We start from the raw sequence: 19,093 nt of genomic DNA on the forward strand, positions 1-19,093 counted from the left end.
AGTGAACCTATCTGATACTTCAAGATTATATTTGTATGCAGTATTAATTACGCTCATGCTCCATCATGTCAAAGGTGTGGTTGCAACTGCAGCTTTTATTTAGTGCTGTTTTACACGGTCTTAAAAAAGAAATTGTTTATGGAGATTCATGCTTTATGGACATAAATTTCTTATTTTTAAGGGTTACAGTATAAAGTTAGCACACTGAAGTTAACTCTTTAAAGAAAGTTGTTTTGATTTGTGAAACATTGCTCCAAATGGTTGTGATGAGCTTGAATTCCATTAATATTACTTTTATGGCCTCTGGTCAAGAAATCCAAAGTATTACATTTCTCCTGACATTTAATATTAAACAATGTGTCAACATACATATAATTAACCCTTGCATTTATAGGATGCTACATAGTTTGCAAAGAATTTTACCAACAATAATTTTGCCTGACTTACTTCACAACTCTGTGAGATAGATAGGGCTAGTAATTAGTTACTAGTCTCCTTTTGTATGAGGAGATTAAGGATTAAAAAGGCTGAAATGCTTGCCAAAAGCCACATAGATAATAAGTATATGATTGAGTACCAGGCTCCACAATGAAAATACTCTTTCTACTGTACTATATAGTATTAGAAAAATGATATACTTCTTCTCATGCAATTACTCTTATAAGCTCTATCATTATGTCATCAAGACTTTTGGATTTATTAATAATTCTGTGACAATTAACACTAAATCATCATGTAAATTATTGTCTGACGTTTCTGTTAAACTAAACAGCAGTTAAGTAAAATGATCCATTGGCTAGGGTTGGGTATTATCATGGTCCTTTAGACAGAATTTATTTTAATAAGATTTGACACACATCAAAAGGGACTAATTTTGAGTTCGTTATAAATTTTGCCCAAATCAAGTTTGATTTTTCCACTTAGAAGCTGAATTTTCTTCTTCTTTTTTTCTTTTTCTTGTTACTCCTCATGCTGCCTTCCTTTAAGGTATGTTCTTTATATAGACTATTCACTGAACTGTTACCAATTTTAAGTGAGTATAATTCATCAAGGGATCAACACTAAAGTACAGGCATGTTGTTTGACTCTGCTTCAGGAGTTCTAAGTACATGCTTTCCCTTTCTTACACACCACTCATTTTCATGCAGGGCCATTTCTTCCAGAACATCATGTATAAAAGCCATCACTCTACTTGATAAGGAGTTCATTTTTCTCACCATCCCCGTAGGAGAAGCTTCTGCTTGTTCCCACTATCCAGATCCCCAGAGCTAAATGTTTCACGTCCCTACTCGGCTTCCTCACAGTCTTATCTTTGATTCCTCTAAGCTACCCCATGACATTCCACAATTTTTATTTTCTGCTTAAATTGGAGTTGGCTTCTCATGCTGAAGCCACAGAATCGTACTTGCTATAAAAGGGTAAAAAAAAAAAAAGTATTGTAATTGGTACTTTCCCCATTTGAACAATACTTTAAAATAAGCAAACATTTTTGTCACCCAGCATTGTTTATTACAGCGCTGTTATATTTTCCTAGGTTTGGGGCTCACTCATTTAGATAATGCATCACTTACCACCAGGCTTATTTAGGTGACAGAGAAAGTGAAATAATGGTTGCCTAGGTAATTTTTCTAGATCAAGGACAAAACTCAGTTAGCCTTTTCTCCAGTCTAGGAATACGTTTTCTCTGCTAATTGAACTACCCTAATCAGATCAATACTGTCCCTTATCTTCAGTGAAGCAGGAAAGAAATCCATTCCCAAGTGTGGATAAGCTGCTTTGCTCTCCTGCACGTCACCTGGGAATGTGGATCTTGTCCTAACAGACCCTACTTAGCAAAAGGTAAGTGTGCCCAAGTAAAACCCATATTTTTGGTGAATTCATTTATTCCTGACAAAGTCTTAGGTCTTTTTTCCCTCAAAGAGTGTCACTAAGTGAGTGTGAGGAGGTGACCTCCTATCTTTGGAAATCACAGGAGAGTGTAATTAGTGAGCAAGGGCTGAAAATGGTGACTTTTAATACTATTGTTCCTAAGGGCTAAAGCTTGGTTCATCTCTCCCACTTCTGTTCACATATGATAAACACAATTCCCTAGGAACACTTGTTCAATTCAGGGCCAGAAAATAAACACAACCACAATTATATACACTATTTATTAATCATATATAATTTCCCTTCTCCTTCTTAGCATGTCAAAGGAAGGATGATGAGAACTCATGGGAAAATAATTAGGTTGGAAACTTTTTATTTTCTCTAATCCAGTCTGTTTCTCCTCCTGTGCTCCCATATCAGTAATTATCACAATCATACAGGTTTGGAACCAAGGTGTCCAACCGGTCTCTAGGCTTCATGCCTGGAGGCCCTCCTAACTCTTCACATTGCATCTAATATGGTCTTTATTAAGCTTGGATCTGATTTTATCTCTCTGCTGTTTTAACTCTTTCAGAGCTTCCCAGAACTTCATGGTTACTGTGGGATTCCTTAGCTTGGTATACAGACCCCTTCATGATCTGGCACCTGTCTGCTTCTCTTGGCCTATCTTCCATCCCTGTCCCACAAGCAACTTCCGCTCCACTCGCATCAAACTATTGGCTCTGTCCTCAAGGCATCCAGAGGTGTCACTGTCAGTACCTTAAACCTTAATTTTTTTTCTTCCTAGTTAATTCTCATCCTTCAAGGCCAAGTCATTCTCTTCCTGACCTCTGAATGATAAATATGTTTTTTCCTCTGTACCTCCAAGGCACCCTCAGCAGCTATCTTAGCACCTGCATATCTCCTACTAGATAGAAAACTCCATGAGGGGAAAGAGTGTGTCATTTTGTCTTCATATCCTCCAGCACCTAGAATTTGGCTTGGGATATAGAAAGTGACCTATTGTGCTTTAGAAATTAAAGAAAGAATTTAATGAGTTAATAAAGCAAGTATGTAGATGATGTAAAGAAATATCTGAGGTTGGCCAGGAAGACAGAATTGCAAAGCACAACTTCCTATGAACAGCTCTCAAGGCTAAATAGCTCCTTTTGCAATTTTACCTCCAATATTTCCATTCTCCATAAACCACACTTTTCAGGCCCAGCCTGCTCTCCCCAGGACTCTAGGTGAGGTTCATTTGCCTTCGTAATGAACACCTACTGGGTATCACGTATCCCTGCTTAACCAACCTATCTCATTTCCCTAAACCAATTAACTCAAAATTTCCATCTCTTCTGATATGTTTTTCCCAATTAATTAGAAAATTCCCATTAGTACTCCTATATTTAAACGTGGAACTCACCAATATCACTCCTTTAGCCTGAACTATGGGCAGCTCCATTGCTTCATTTGGCTGTGGCATACAGACGAAAGACTGGGAGCTGCAGAGTCACAGAACTGGTGGTGAGGCCTGGCCTTCCCACTCTCTATGTGTGCCATGTAGGGTGTGTTACCTCCCTCTTGAAGCCACAGTCTCACACTGGGCTTTATTCACATTGTTCCTTGCCTGCATCTCTTTATGTTGCAGGTATGATAAAGGTTTCCTAATTTCAGAGTTGCTCAGTGCTTCATACATTCTTGTTGGTCTCCAGATCCCATCCCAACATCTATAAAAAGTCCCTTCATTAAATCCTTTTGAGTTAAACCTTTCTTGCTGGGATCTGTGTAATTGAGCTTCAGTATATACTTGGTGCCAAGACAATGATATTTGCTGGCCAGGATTTGGCTCCAAGGGCTCACAATGGATAAGGGGATGAGATTACTTATTAAGTGATGAAATTGAGATCCATAAAGGTTAAATTACTTGCCTAAGATCTCATGGTTGGTCCATTAATTCAAATATTTATTGAAACATAGAATCAGTCAAGCAGTGGAGATAAAAAATAAATAAAACATAGTCCTTTCCCTTAATAATTTACATTTCTGTATAGGACAAAAATGTATATCTCGCTATTTAAAATGCAGCAAGAGTAAATGCTCAGTGCTAAGAGAACCTGAAATAGAAAAATCCTTCTTAATCTAGGCATTTCAGATAAAACCAAAAGAGAAGTGTGGAAAAAGATGGTTATTTGAGTAGAGTGAAAAGCATATCTTGAAACTGGCCACCGTCATCATCCTTCTTGCTACCACTCTAATGAGTACAGTCTAGTCTAATCACCAGCTGTTTTCACCAGACTGCTTGCAGTAGCCTTTTAGAAAGTATTATATTATATTATCCATGCTTTTTATCATCTAATCTATTCTGCACATTGGGGTCAAATTAACCATTTCAAATGCAAATCTAAGACAATTCTCTGTTTACATCTATTGATAATTCCTAACTTTCCATAAGATAAAGAAAAACTGGAGCTAACAAGTCTTTACATGGACTGCCCATCTCACCAGCTTTCTAGCTACTCACTCCTTCTCTCTTTTTGTGTTAACCTATATAACCTACTTTTAGTTCCTTAAAAATGTTGTTCTCCTTCTGCCCCAAGACTTCTGTACATTCTGTTCCCTGTCTTTAATGTTCCTCTGAGCTTGCTGCCATTTATTTGGTGAAATATGTGCACACTTCAAGCATTAGCTCAAAAATCACTTCCTTGAGGAAGCTACCCATGAAAACCCCAGGCCAGGTGAGGCTCCTGTTACCTACTCTCATGCAATTCTACAGTTGCTCTTTACAGCATCTATCTCAATTCTAATTAAATTAAATATTTCTTGTCCTTATATTTTTCACTTCTTGAGAACTAGTATGATTTTCATCTCTTCACCACTTTAACCCCAGTGTTAGATCCAGTACTATACACATGGCAATAACTCAGTAAATAATTTTTGAATGAATATAAAAAAGATCTGGGCTCTGAGGAAGTACTGTGTGTTAGAGAAGTTTGCAAGTAATTTGGGGTGATAAAAAATGAGATTGGACAGGACTGCAAAGGCAAATCTTAAAAGGGGCTTAATGTATCATAAGAAATTTGGATTTTTCTTGAGTGTAATAAGAAGTCATTATTACTATTATTTTTTAAAGCTTAGACCTGTTCAGATTTGTTGACCAGATGGAGCATGAATCGGTGCAGAAGGAAGATATAATTAGGCAGACGAATGAAGAAGAAAATTCAGTTATCAGGAAGTATAATATTAGGAGGATACACTAAAGTAGTGCTTCCCCAATTCGATGCATATCATAATCACTTGTTGAGATAATAAAGCCCACAGAGCCCAGGCTCCTTGAAGTAGGATAGAGCCTGGACCTTTGGATTTTCACCAAGTTCCTTGAGAAATTCTGATACCTGTGGAAGTTTGAGAAGCACTGAAGTTAAGACAGTGAGATATTCTTTTGATCTAGCCAAATGATAAAAAGTGGGAGATGAGCACAACAGAAGAGTAAATATGAACTTTCACATTATTGGCTACAATAACCAGTTGTCCTATTTGCTAGGATGGGGAGGGATAACTAACCCTACAACTTTATTACTGGAATAAAAGTCAATTGTATTCTCTATTACTGATGTCTGGACTCTGCAAAGTCTATTCCAGCTGGCCTTTGAAAAGTTAAAGCCAGAATCATTCCTGACATGATATATAACAGATTATAATATAACTTGGATTTTCTAATTCCCAGTCTGTCTATGGTAAGGTCTTAAAATATCATGAGTGATAAATCTTTGACATTTTAGACTATATAAATATATGTATTTTAAGTGTATTATTGCTCTATTGTCAACTTGATTTATCCATGAAAGAAAATATATTAAATTGTCTGCAGTGTTTTTGGTTTTGCTAGGGGAGCATTTGCCCATTTGTTGCCCAATCTCTTTTGATTGATAGAAGTTGACTATTGCACACTAACTCTGGATAATGTTAAATCTTGTGAAAGATGAACTGAAAAAGTGTTTACTCATTAACTAAATTCACAAAGATACCACCCATACACTAGCATGGTGCTAATATTTGCTGATCTTTCAAGATATTTCAGAAGTACTTAAATGATACTTCTAAAATTTAAAAAGAAGAATGTATTGAAGATTTAGTATTAGTTTGATATCTGTTTAATGCCTGGTCAATGGTAGTATTTACTGGAATTTGGACTTTAATGTAAAATATAACATTGGGCAATATCTACAAGGAGAAATCAGAAAAGATTCAGATAATGCTGTGGTTCGTTTTGTTAATAATCCTGTATCTAATACCACCACAGAAGATAATTTATTCTAAATACATTTTTATGTGAAATAGTAAAATGTTTATTCATTTGTTTCAAATAAGAGATAGCCTGAGATTGTGGAAACGATTTGAGTTCTGGGTTAGACACTGCCAACCAACTCTGGGACCCTGGGCTAATCACTTAATCGTATTTGAATGTCAGTTTCTTCACCCTTAAAATGGTGGGAATAACTAGTCTCTAAATATCCCTGATGGTTCTAGTGTTCTGTAATTCTAGGTTCTACTGACTGAAACACTCTATAGTTTTTAGTAGAAATATGATTTATTCTGGGAACATCTGTTATAGTCTGTAACATATTTTGCCATGACCTTGACCTTAATCTTACTGTAGACATCAGATGTTCCTTCAGAGATTCTGCTCCTCATTTTATTGAAGGAACATTAGTTATGCTTGCATCTTGAGTAATGTCAATCTGACTCAAAAATTTGACAGATTTGTTAACATTATCATTAAATGACTTCTTAATTAAGGTTGTAAATACCACTAATTATATATTTCAGTGCTATTTATTTTTATACTTATTGCAGAATAAAAGTGTTCTTGTTAAAGGCATCTTACTTTCTTCAAATAAACATGGATTAAAAAATAATTCTGTGACACCCACATATGAACATATTAATTGATTAAACATGCTGCTGTTACATTTCTCCTAATAAATGAATACTTCTCCACTAATAACTGTAACTATTTCTATACTTTATCTAAAATTTGCTTCTTTGCATTGGACATTTTATTTTTATAATTTCTTACCTATAATAAAAAGAGTTTGGGCCATAAAAATAATAAAATTCCCTTAATTTTAACTTTACTATACACACACACATACATACATACATATATACCTCCTTGGTTTCTATTAAATCTGTGGAGAAATATATATATATATATATACACGCACACATATATATTTGTAATCTATACTATTTGTGAAGAATTAGCTCATTAAAAGAAAAAATGTATCCTCCTATGGTTAATTTTTAAGCCAAGGCAAATCTTTGATTCCAAAAGGAAGAGTGAGTAATAAACAAAGCAAACACACAATTCCTTGGATTCAGTGTCTTTCAGTGCTTTGCTTCTCTGAGTCAAAGTTTTCCAATCTGCAGATAATGGTGGGGAAAGGGCAGGAGAGTGATCACCTTGTGAGATGTAGTGAAAGTTCTTTGAGATAACAGCAGTACAGCTCTTGCCCCATAGTTTCCAGCAAGTGGGCAATATCCACTATTTTATGACTAATTTAATAGGCAGAATAAAGCTCTGCATGAGAGGGTTACATGGGCTCATGCTGTTCTATAATTGCATGTTAGAAACACATTCATTTTGTTTTGCCTCATGCTCTTTCCTTTACAGCTCGACAGATAAATGTCAATCTGCATGTTGGGCTTCCTGTTCCAATACGCTGTCTTCCTTTCGTCTCTGGTCTTGTATTGTTGGCTGTACTTCGTCATCTGTTTTCAGCTTCTGAGGATCAAGTGTTGATTTTCTCCCCTCATATAATTTAGCATTTTCATATTAGCTTTTTATTGTAGCATGTTTAATAGTCTTGTCCTTATTTTTCCTTAGAGTCCATCAATTGATTACTCCGTAAAGAACAATTAAAGTATTATCAAACATGTATCCTTATAAGAAATAAATAATTATAACGTTTTGCAAAAGGAATTCTAGAAAGCAGAATAGAGATATTTGTTAACTTTCTCTCATTATTTTACCCTATTATATAGCTTTCTTCTCTGGTCCCTTTTAGCCTGTTCATGCTGGGTGCCTTGCTTGGCCACTTGGGGTCTTCTGTTCCACAGAGCTATGTCTGTGGTGCAGGCGCTTGGGAAGTCCAGGTGCCTCATGGAGAGTAGTGGAGACAGGCAGCAGAGAGAGGGGGGACAAAAATATCCATCTGTACTGTACTTTGCCAAAGTACAAAATGTCCTAAAGATTACCTCTTACGTACTCATTACACCTCTTTGTGGTCTGACTGGGGCAGGAACTACCATCTCCTTAGTAAAGACATTGGGGGTCATAATGATTAAATGACCTGCTCAAGGTCATGCAATTTGGAAACATTCCAAGCCAGTTTTAGTCTGTATCTTCTGAATGCAGCACCAGGATTCTTTCCACTAGTTCACTCCAACATCTCTATTCTGGGCCTGTTATCAGTAGTGCCTGAACTTGTCTTTGGGAATTCCCGTCATTCACACAAGGGCTTCATGAGGTACTTTGATTATGAAAGAAGGAGAAATCTTAAAACTTTGCTATGGTGACAACTAAGAACATTAACAGCCTATTAAAATAAGATGTAAGGATTTAGAGAAGATATGTATACTCTCACTATCTTCTCAAAAGCAGAGTGATTAATACTGTCAGAAGCTTCCCTCATAGTAGACATAAGAAGAAAAGTAGTAGTAGGCAGTTCCATTTCTGCAATAGGCAAGTTTTCTTCTGCAAATCCAGAAGAAAGGATGAGATTGCTGTGGGCTCAATACTGGCTGATTTCATTTAGTACAAACAGCATAGGACCTACCAGTGGGTAGGGGCAAGATACTAAAATATCTCCTGAGAATCGACAATGGAAGAGGTACGAGCTTTGGAAACAGGCTGACCTGAGCTCCTTGTAAAGTTATTGCTAAAATGAAATAAAGTAAGATATAAAAGTTGTTACATAGTGCCTTGAACATGGGTTCAAAAACAATTAAATAAATTGTTTTTATGTTGGCAGATGAATGAGATCAAAACATTCAGAAAATGCCTCTGGATTTCAAGGAAATAAATTCTTCATAGTTCACAGCAGGCAAAATCAGTTGTTTTAACAATAAATAACCTGGCAGCATATTTTGAAAAACTTCCCTTTGTAAAGGTGATTCTAAGCCCCATATCCCATTGTAACCATTGAGGGATTAAAAAATAAAATAAAATATCAAGCCCTATTTCAGTTGAGAAGCAGTGGTTTGTAACACCAGCAGTCTTGGGTAACCTAAGCACAGAACCTTCTTTTGATGGTGGTGATTTATGTGAATCTCTTCAGGTTCAGTGATAATGTGCCCTCCTCTCCTTTTCACGATGGCCCTATTCATAATCCTTCAGACTTCTGAAGAGGATCCAAGGGGGACACACCAGCCTGCAGTGTCCTTGCCATGGTAAGTGAAGCGTAGGAAGAGTAATGCGAGAGCTGATCCCTGCCCAAGTCCTGTACAGGCTTCCTGTTGCTTGACTTCAAGTTACCATGACTGTTCCTTGTGTTTTCCTTGTCGTCTTTGATCCCTTTCCTATTTACCCATCTTGTTTACTCCTTTGTGCTTCTCAGTTTCTTGTCTTTATTTTTCTCTTTCATTTTCTTTTCTGAGAGAAAATACACTTGCTTGAGGAAAAGAAAGTTAAGATGGCCTAAAACCAATGCTAAAGTGCATCCATGGTAATACCAGCTAGTTCTACCAGCTCCATTTTGATTTTTGGTTCAGTAACCTTTGTGGAGTGAATTAGATATTTGCATGGTGCCCAGCCGCTCTGGATTATCATGCCACAGCTTAGCTTTTGTATTAAAAGTCTTGTACAAGGAATACTTATAAAATGTTAATTGGCTAAATTTTAGTGGTTATTTAAAAATAACCATTAATTAATTATTAATTTTTGTTCTGGATAGTTAAATTTTATTATTCTTAGTGAAGACCATTTCCTTTAATTAATTTAATTTTCTACAAACATGATTGGAATTCCAAGGAAGGAAAACTTTTCAAAAGAGATATCTGATCATCTTAAAAGCTTTTCTTCTGTCTTCATTGTCCAAAAGCAAAATAATATTGGAGAACAGATTTTACAGTAGATTTTTAAGATTTTTCCTGTGATCTAACATGTTCAAATTCAAAACTTATACACAAACATTATGTACTAAAGATGGTCACACATAAGAGTTCTATCACACTTTCTTCCTTCAATGTATATATGCGTGTCAAAACCAGTGTCTGAGCAGTGTACAGTTTTACTTTCCTTTAACTGCGCAGTAAAATTGAAGATCATTTCTGGACACTTCTTGACTCTTCTAGCTCATGTTGGGGCTGTAGGTGGGGAGGGGTAAATGTTTCTGCTTCAGCAGAGATTTTCCCAATATACATTGAATGAAAAACATCCATGTGTCTAAAAGTTCATTTATTAATCTTTAGTCTGAGTTCTTGCTACAACTAGAACTTTTTATGTTCCCCAACATAATCTAGCAAGTCTCATTTCTAATGAAATAAGAAATTTCTAATGAAATAACCTTTAACTAAGCTACTCACTTGACCCTCTGTCAGGTAAAAGTTAAGAACACTAAGTTAGTCCCAGACACTTTTCTCAAAAAGTCCTCAGATTATTGGATGAGAAAGAAATACATGATCGATTATATTAAAGCACAGTAAGTGCTATAATAAGAGAACACAGAAGAGGGAAGGACACATTTTGCTGGGAAGAATCATGAAAGGGCACCACAGAAATGACTTATGATCTCAGTCTTGAAATATAATTAGCAGTTATCTAGGAAAAGAATATGCGAGCAGTGAAACAAGCAAAGGGAACATATGCACAGGCACACTGATATGTTCAGAGTCTCATGTGGAACTCAGGGTGGCTAGATCAGGACATTTATAGAGAGAAGGGGTGGATTCTGAAGTTTGAAGAATGTTAGATCTTGAAGGTTTTCATTCTCTAAGGGCTTTGGAGTTGGTTCTGTAGGTAATAGGACAGTAAAAGGCATTTTAAAGCAGAGAGTGATTTGTGAATATTTGCTTTTTGAAAGCTATTTCTAGCATATAGACGATGAATTAGCAGCTAATAGCAGGCAAAACAGTCCAAGAAAGATATGCTCCTGGCCTTGGAGAGAAGATGGAAAAGAGGATTAATGCTTGAGAGGCATTTGTGAAATGTAATTGGCAGGAGTTGCTGTTGGTTTGGCTTAGATTGTGAAGGAGTTTGCTTAGGAGAAGGTTAACTTGGAAGTATCTGAGATCACTAGGGGTAACTAACAGCTTTATAAATTCATGCTTGATGTTTCAGAGAGAGTTGAAGTAATGTGCTATAATAGATAAAGCAGAGTATGATTAAGATGGAACTACAAATTAACCAAAGGCAACACTCAATGGTAGCATTTCCTTTGCCAGACTTTAGCCAGGGGTCATCTTTAGTAGATCCTCAACTTTCAGAGTTTAGTAGAATTTCTATAGGTTTGACCAAATGAATTATCTTCTGACTCGTTCTATATTATTCATATTTTACATGGCCTTTGAATCTCTGAGAAAAGAATGGGCTTAAATGGTAGCATATTATTCTTTAAAAAAAACATTAAGCTATTAGGGCAGCAGTGATATGATTCTTCATCATAATAACAATGATAATAATTACTCATCATATAAAAATGTTTACTAGAAGACAAGTGCAGTGCTAAAGGTTATAGTCACAATCCTATAAAGCGAGAACAATTGATAACCTCATTTTATTACAGATGAAGAAAATAAAGCTTGGAGAGTTTAATAACTAGGATTCAAATGAAGGTTTCGTGTCTCCAGATCCTGTGCTTTAAACTGTGGTTTTAAAAATTACTGATGCCTAGATCCACCCTCAGAGATTTTGACCTAATTGCCTCCGGTGAAACTCAGGCATTGGTTCTAAAAGGTCCCCTGGCAATTCTAATTGCAGCCAGAGATGCAAACCACTGCTTTAAACTTTATCACTTCACTGCCTTCTATTTTGGAAGTTACCATCGCATTGCACCATCTCAATGGCTCCCCCTGGAGCTCAATGCCGATAGTGCACTGTGGAGTTGAGCAATGAGGCAGCTGTGCCTAAATTCCAATTCATCCTGCGAAAAAACCCTCAAATCCAAGAGTTTTAATAAGTATAATCAAAAAATTTTCCAACTGAAGGGCAGGACAGAGCAAGGCTGGAAGTCTGGATAGAGTCAGCTCTGTTGTGATCCTGTGGGGGTATAGTGTGGTCCCAGATGCCACTCGGGGGAGTTTCTGTATGAAGGTGGTGGGGATAGAGCTAGAGCAACACAAACGTTTGTTCTTATGGAAAGAACAAGGGGCAGAAGAGATAGGGAGTCCAATCTAGCTGTGTGATCTGGGTCAAATAATTAACCTCTTTGAATTTCAGTTTGTTTTTCTATAAAAGGAGGTGCCAATATTTCCCACAAAGGGTTTACATGAATTCCTGAATATGAAAGTACCTGGCTCAGCCCCTATTTACTGATCTTTCCTCCCCATTGGCCTCTGCAGAAAGATAGTAGTAGTAAAAGCAGAAAGTGCCAAGCAATGGCACCTGTGGTGGTGGCAATCCGAAGAGAAGGTAAAAATGATGTGGGCTGGACACAGCACAGCTGCGAGACTTGGAGCCTCCGTTATAGCCACAGTCACACACAATTTCATTCGTTTGCAAAAACGGAACCACCACGATAACGCTGTGGCCTCCCATGCATCTGGGAGTCATTCGGCTTACCCTGCTGTTGACAGCATCAGCTGGGTACTCTGTAGGGTCTCCTCAGAAAGAGCACAGACTACAGTCACTTCATTTTCTAATGCTGCTGCCTGAGTTTCATTTAATTAAGAAGACTGACCTTTAGAAAGGGAGTTTATTATGTTTTTTCTTCCTTTAGCTTAGCTTACTATGATCTTAATGGAAGCTGAAAATCTGACCATAGAGTGGACCAAGTTTTCCCTAAGACTAACACATTGTTCCTATCTTTACAAAGAAATTTAATGGGCATAATTATAGATGCATAAGCCAAAATCGCTTTTTGATGAGTCTCACCCCAAGTAGGTGGGATCAGTAGGAAATGAAAGATAAGCCCAGGAGGAATGTGTATCATAACGGACATACCATGTACCAAATGACTGAGGACCTGCGAACACACGTCATTGTAATCAGCCTCATTCAAAGCAAATTAAAGTGAGATATTTTACTGAATCCTTTAAACCTCTGGATATGGAGAAGTAGCTACTTAAAGCCTCTGTCGTGCACAGCATTTGTGGCGCTTTTTAGTCAGAAAGGCCAAATGAACCAGTGAGAAAGGAGAAAGTGACCTGTCAGGGTGAACTCTGTGGGACCCAGCCCTGCATGCTGTGCGTTTGCCAGTGGTTGATGATGTTGTCCTTTAGGCTATTAGCAAGCAGATGGGGACCCTCAAGCACTGGCAGAATTGGGAGAATAAACTGGCATTTGCTCTGGCCTGGATTTATCCACAAACTCCCATGAGCCAGTCTCTGCTTGGGAGAGGTCACAAGGTCTGTGCTGACCTTGTGTAGCAGCCACTCTGCCATAGTCCTGCTCCTTCTTGGTGTACTCTTCTCTTTCTATTGGGAAATATATTCAGGGAGACTGTTCACTCAAATGGATTGAGATTTTGTTACTCTCAGTCATGCCCTGTCTGTGTCTGATGACTAATGAGGGCACCATTGTCATGAAGTGCTTGGCCTCTCACTATGGCAGCTCATTAGGATGAGGATGAACTCTTACCACCGGGGCTAGCAACTAGTCTTTTCCCAGCTTCACCCAATCGCTAAGCAAGTTTTCTCTAATCAGCTATTGTTGGTTTATTGACAGAATAAACAAAATAATACCATGACTATTATAACTAATCCTTGGTTTCAGAGAAATTCCAAAGTTTGTGTCTCTCCAGCTGTGAGCACTTTTACTACTGTACCCTGACAGCATCAAGTGAATATTAAGGGGGGAGTAGCAGATTCCATTTCTCTTCTTTAACAGGGTTGCCCAATATCATTCAATACAAAATGGAGCAAACAGACAAATACATAAAATGTGAATAAACACTCCTAGGTAAGTTCTATACCACATGATTATATCCCCTAGTTTTCTCTGTCAGTGTTAGTACAGACAATATTATAAATTAGCATTACTTTCCTAGGTGTATTTCCACTGAGTGAAAAGAGAGAATATTTCTTATGTTGCTAATGTAATAGCCTTGCTCCAGGTATCAGCATCACTTTAAATGAACAAAAGGTCAAAGAACTGTGAGGCAGTAAGTACTGCGGCACTTAGAGCATCTCTTTCTATATTCCCAGCAATCTTCCCACCCTTGGATATTTTCGGTCTAAGTGAGTTCATTGGAGGTCACATAATTTGCCACATACCTGAATGAACTGTAGGAAAGAAGTGCTATAAACAAAATTGTTTTTGTGTACCTATTGGTACCTATTGCTAGACAAACACACATAACACATGTATATGCTTTCATTTTAGCATATCCAAGATGTAAAAGTCATTTTTAATTTTAAGCTCTAATATAGAATAGATTCCTTCTCAACTCAGCTCTTTACATACGTTATGCAAAATTCGAGGCCAAACAGCAATCCTTACAGCATGTCCTTTCTTCTAACAGCAGTGGTATGAAAGTGTTCAACTATTTTTATTTGAGCTGGCATGGCATTCAAATGTATTCTCATACAGGATACTAACAGTCATTGCACACATTATGGTAGAAATAAAATCCATCCATAAGGAGGACGCTAGGTGGAGGGATGCCTGTCCTTTACAAATGCCTGTAGGAAGAACCTTGTACAGGCTTTAACTTTACAAATGCCTGTAGGAAGAACCTTGTACAGGCTTTAACTTCTGTTTTTAGTAGGACAGATATTCTCTGATAGAAGGGTTTTTTCTCTTTCTTTCTTACTTATCATTTTTTTCAGATACTAACAACATCTGCAATAGTTTCTGGAGTTGCTGTTATAATCCATACGGCAGATTTAACATAATGCCTGTCAGTTCTCTAAATCTTCCCAGGGAAAGGCAGTTTTGTACTTAACCTCCCTATGTCTCATTCTAGCTCTTATTTTTTTCCCCAGATAACAGACCTGTGAAGCTAAATGAAGCTGGAGGCTATCACTACTGTCCTGATCTAGAGACGCTGGACTCCTCCCCAGGGAACTATTTAAAAAACACTTTTAGGTGAGTGTTTGGAAATCTTTATTAACAGAAGGGCTCTTGGTAGAATGCAGTAGTCTCTTAAAAATAGAATATTGTGGCTTTGAATGTACAAGACAACACTGAGGTTTATGCAACATTGTAAATGAGGGTCTGGATGGTCTAATATAGAAATAGAGTACATTTTCTTCTTCAGCCTCTAAACAGTGGCTAAACTAATAATAGGTGGGGAAAAGGACAACAGCTAAAGGTGGTTCTATTTTTCTTCATTGCTAATGGCTTCATGTGAACCTGAGTGTTTGTAGATGGTCACAGAGCTAGAAAATATGAGCCCAAAATAAATTTTATTTGATAAATTTGTTTATGAATTATAAATAATACATTTATAAACATACACATTACATATTCTATTATCTTTCTTCTTGCATTAAAAAGAAAAAACTGGCTTCATCTATTAACTTATTTCATGCCTGCCCCTCTTGGGGGGTGGGGAGAGAAAGAGAGAGAGAAGCAAAAGCATAATGTGACCTGTGGCCACATGAAATCTAACTCAGGGTGTGGTGACAAGGAGAAATAAAGGGCTGTGGTCAAAGGAAGGTACAACTAAGAAAGACAATAGGATGGAACAGAGCAGAAAACATGGTGCAGGTTCTTCTTTCCAGCAAGTTTATATCAAATGGCTGGCAGGTGCTGTCTTTAATGTTGTGCTATAACGAGCTGGAAAACCCACTCATGGGCCTCACAAAGGCAAGAAACATTTGTTTCTGCAGCACTCTGTTGTTATTTCCATTGTACCACTTAGGTAATGCTGCATGGTTCAGCTGCCAATCTTCCCCAGCAGGCCACTGGAGTGAATGGTCTTTGGCTGGCTCATCTCCATTTCCCCAGAGCTAGCAGAGAGCCTGGCGCACAGTAATCATCTAAAAAGTGTTTATTAAGTGTTTGAAAATTGGGTCAAAATGAGTTATTCTAGAACTCTAGAGGTAAGAGATCGTAATTGAAGACCTCAAGATTGTAAGGCCTGAGGCTAATCCCAAAAGGTGCTCTTTCCTTTGATGAGAATTGCTTTTTTGTCATTTGGCAGGGTATATGGAAAGAAATTTCACTTGCTGTTCATTTTAAAGAAATAGAAACAAAACATTAAAAAGAAAGCACAAGAATTTGTGCAGAGAGAGAGACAAGAAAAGAGGGCACCTCAGAGAGAAGAAAAGTCATTTCTTGAGGGTACAATTTGGGAAAGGACAGCTTCAGGGAGATGATGATAGGAAAGGAGATACAGGGAAACTTATACGAGACTCCTAAGTGAAAAGGAAATTTGGGGTGTTGTTTACAAACGGGAGGCCATCAAGCCCAGAGTGCAAAAACACCTGTCTGCATATCCACAGCCACATAAGATGGCCACATAAGAAAGATCCACAAAGCTTTTAAAAAACATTGATCCTTCAGTTCCATTCCCAAAATTTTGATATGATAGATCTCATAAGAGTACACAAAGTTTATCAGATATTGTGGCTAGAGTTAAACCCACTGAAATCTACAGTTATCTGTGATCTCTCTACTTATGGTCCCAAATGATCATGGACACTATAAATATCAGGGATTCAAAGGGATGAAAATATATAAAAACATACTAGTCGCATGACATATACATTCAATCAAATTTACATAAGAATAAAGATAAGCTCAAAGATAATTGTAAGTTAAAACAAAATCATTATTTATAAAGAGGGTTTACAAGGAAAGTACAATCATTTAAACAACTTAGAGCTGATAAGTGGCCAAAGCTCTACTTAAAAATGTTAAGAGACTTGGTAAAGAACAAACTGTTAGTAAGAAGTGAAACTTTTTAATCTCATAGGAGTAGAGAATGGAATGATAGCAGAGGCTGGGAAGGGTGTGTGTTTGGGAGGGGGAGGAATGAAAAAAGGTTGATTAATGGGTATGAACATAAAGTTAGATAGAAGGAATAAGTTCTAATGTTTGATAGCAGAGTAGGGTAATAACCTTCAACAACAATTTATTGTACATTCAAAGTAGCTAGAAGAGAGGACTTGAAATGCCAACACACAGAAATGATAATTGCTTGAGGTGATTCATATCCTAAATACCCCGACTTGATCATTACACATTCTATGCATGCAACAAAATATCACATGCACCCCATAAATATGTACAAATATTATGTATCTATAAAAATTTTAAAAAGAACTTTTATCTAATTTTTCAATCTAAATAAAAAATTTGAGTAAGTGTAAAGTAAAATTTTAAATATTAGAACTGCTTATTCATTCACTATTACATTTGTATATTTGTGCTTATGGTATTTTATAGGAAATTCAATTTCGTTTCATACTTCAGGTTCAGCTATTCTATCCTTATATTTTGTCCTCTTCATAGAGTCCTGAGTCAAAGATGTAGGTTTTGTTACATTCAGACAACTAGTTGAACTGATTGGAACTTACTTGAATATGGCAGTAAAGATTCTGATGTCCGGAATAGGCAAAACCAGGAATCTCTACCTATAACTGCACAAAGTTGTTTTATTAAGACTAACTCTTGTGTTGCTATCTTATATGACAGCATCATTTTGCTACTTTGTCAAATAAAATGTTAACAACCAATTTTAATCTCTATAGAAGTATATCTTACTTTGTAAAAATTCAGTGCACAAAGTTTTCTTAGGCCCACTTGTTTAAGAGCTCAGATATATTTAAAGAAAAATACGAGCTGTAAATGAATACAATTGATTCTCTCTATACTCTTGCTATAACATTTTTCAATTCTAGATAAATTATGTAAAGAGTAAATAATGAATTTACATTTTACTTTGTGATAAATCTCCAAACTAGCAGGCCATGTGTTTAAAGTCATATTTTTATACGAAAAACTATGAGTTCATAGTGGCACTCATAAACCTGGAAAGCCCAAATAAAGTTGGTAACCATTGCAAATTGCAACTCCTGACTCAGAAGATGGCCAATGAAAGATAGAATCAAGAATTTATTTTGCCTTTTCTATATGCACAAGGTAAACAAACATCCCTAATTGATGAGAAGAATTCAGTTTATAAATATGAAATAAATAACAGAATTTAAAAACCATTACTTTTTGTAATTTCTAAAGAAAGGAATGATTCAGAAAAAAGTCCTCAGTTGATAAAACCATTAGATGAATGTTGATGGAACAACTTTACAAAGGCAGCATCAAGGTGTCACTAATAGGTCAATTTTAGCACCACCTGGGGAAAAAAGTAAGCCACAGTGCCACTTAAAGTGTTCTTTCTCCAAATACTTGACTTTGAATTTATTGAAACTTTCAGAGCCAACTTTAAGTTTAGTGAAAGTACAGGAGATAGAGAAACACATTATAAGACACCATAGGAGAAAAAAATATCTAGAATGTAGGTCCCTTTATAAGGTAACTAAATTAGTTCTTTTTAGCAAATTAAAGGCATGAAAAAAAAGTGAAGGACCTTACTTTCAATTAAAGAAGACTGAAGAGACACAATATGTAGAATTTATCTGGATCCTAATTTTAAGAATCCACATCAAAAAGATATTTAAAAAATAAATAACAGGGAAATTTTAATATGGATTAGGACTCAAACAATATTAAGGAATTACTGCTAATTTTTGTTGATTGTGATAATAGCAATGCAATTATATAAGAAAATGTTCCTAGATTTTGGGGAAACATACTGAGATACATAGGAATGAATGACATGATATCTAATATTTGCTTTATAATATTTTCGGCTAAAGAAGAGAGAGAAAGAAAAAAAGTGAAAAAAAAGGACAAGAGTAGAGAAATCTACATAATTTTATCACATACTGAGTTTTTGTCTTGATCTCTCTACTTTTGTGTATCTCTGTCTTTTTTTTTTAGTAAAAAAAACCTTTAACATATATTTTATTATGTCCCTGGAGAAGACACAGTTTTTGCAATCTATTTACCCCAGAATATAGACGATTTACTGTGGACAGACATCTTAAAATATACACTTATGACACAAATACAATTTAA

General features: G+C 36.4%; 1 long non-coding RNA gene across 2 annotated transcripts in view; it reads left to right on the top strand.

Moving 5' to 3' along the window:
* Window positions 1-19,093, top strand: part of LOC123636836 — a 52,833-nt gene that overhangs the window by 18,912 nt on the left and 14,828 nt on the right. The window contains exons 4-6 of one of the 2 annotated variants that reach the window (XR_006734670.1): window positions 1,734-1,839; window positions 9,189-9,300; window positions 14,992-15,094. This is a non-coding gene — a long non-coding RNA (uncharacterized LOC123636836). The remainder of the gene's footprint in view (window positions 1-1,733; window positions 1,840-9,188; window positions 9,301-14,991; window positions 15,095-19,093) is intronic. The other variant, XR_006734671.1, reaches the window with a different exon arrangement.

This window comes from Lemur catta, chromosome 4 (genome assembly GCF_020740605.2).
Source record: "Lemur catta isolate mLemCat1 chromosome 4, mLemCat1.pri, whole genome shotgun sequence".
Classification (NCBI taxonomy): Eukaryota; Metazoa; Chordata; class Mammalia; order Primates; family Lemuridae; genus Lemur; species Lemur catta.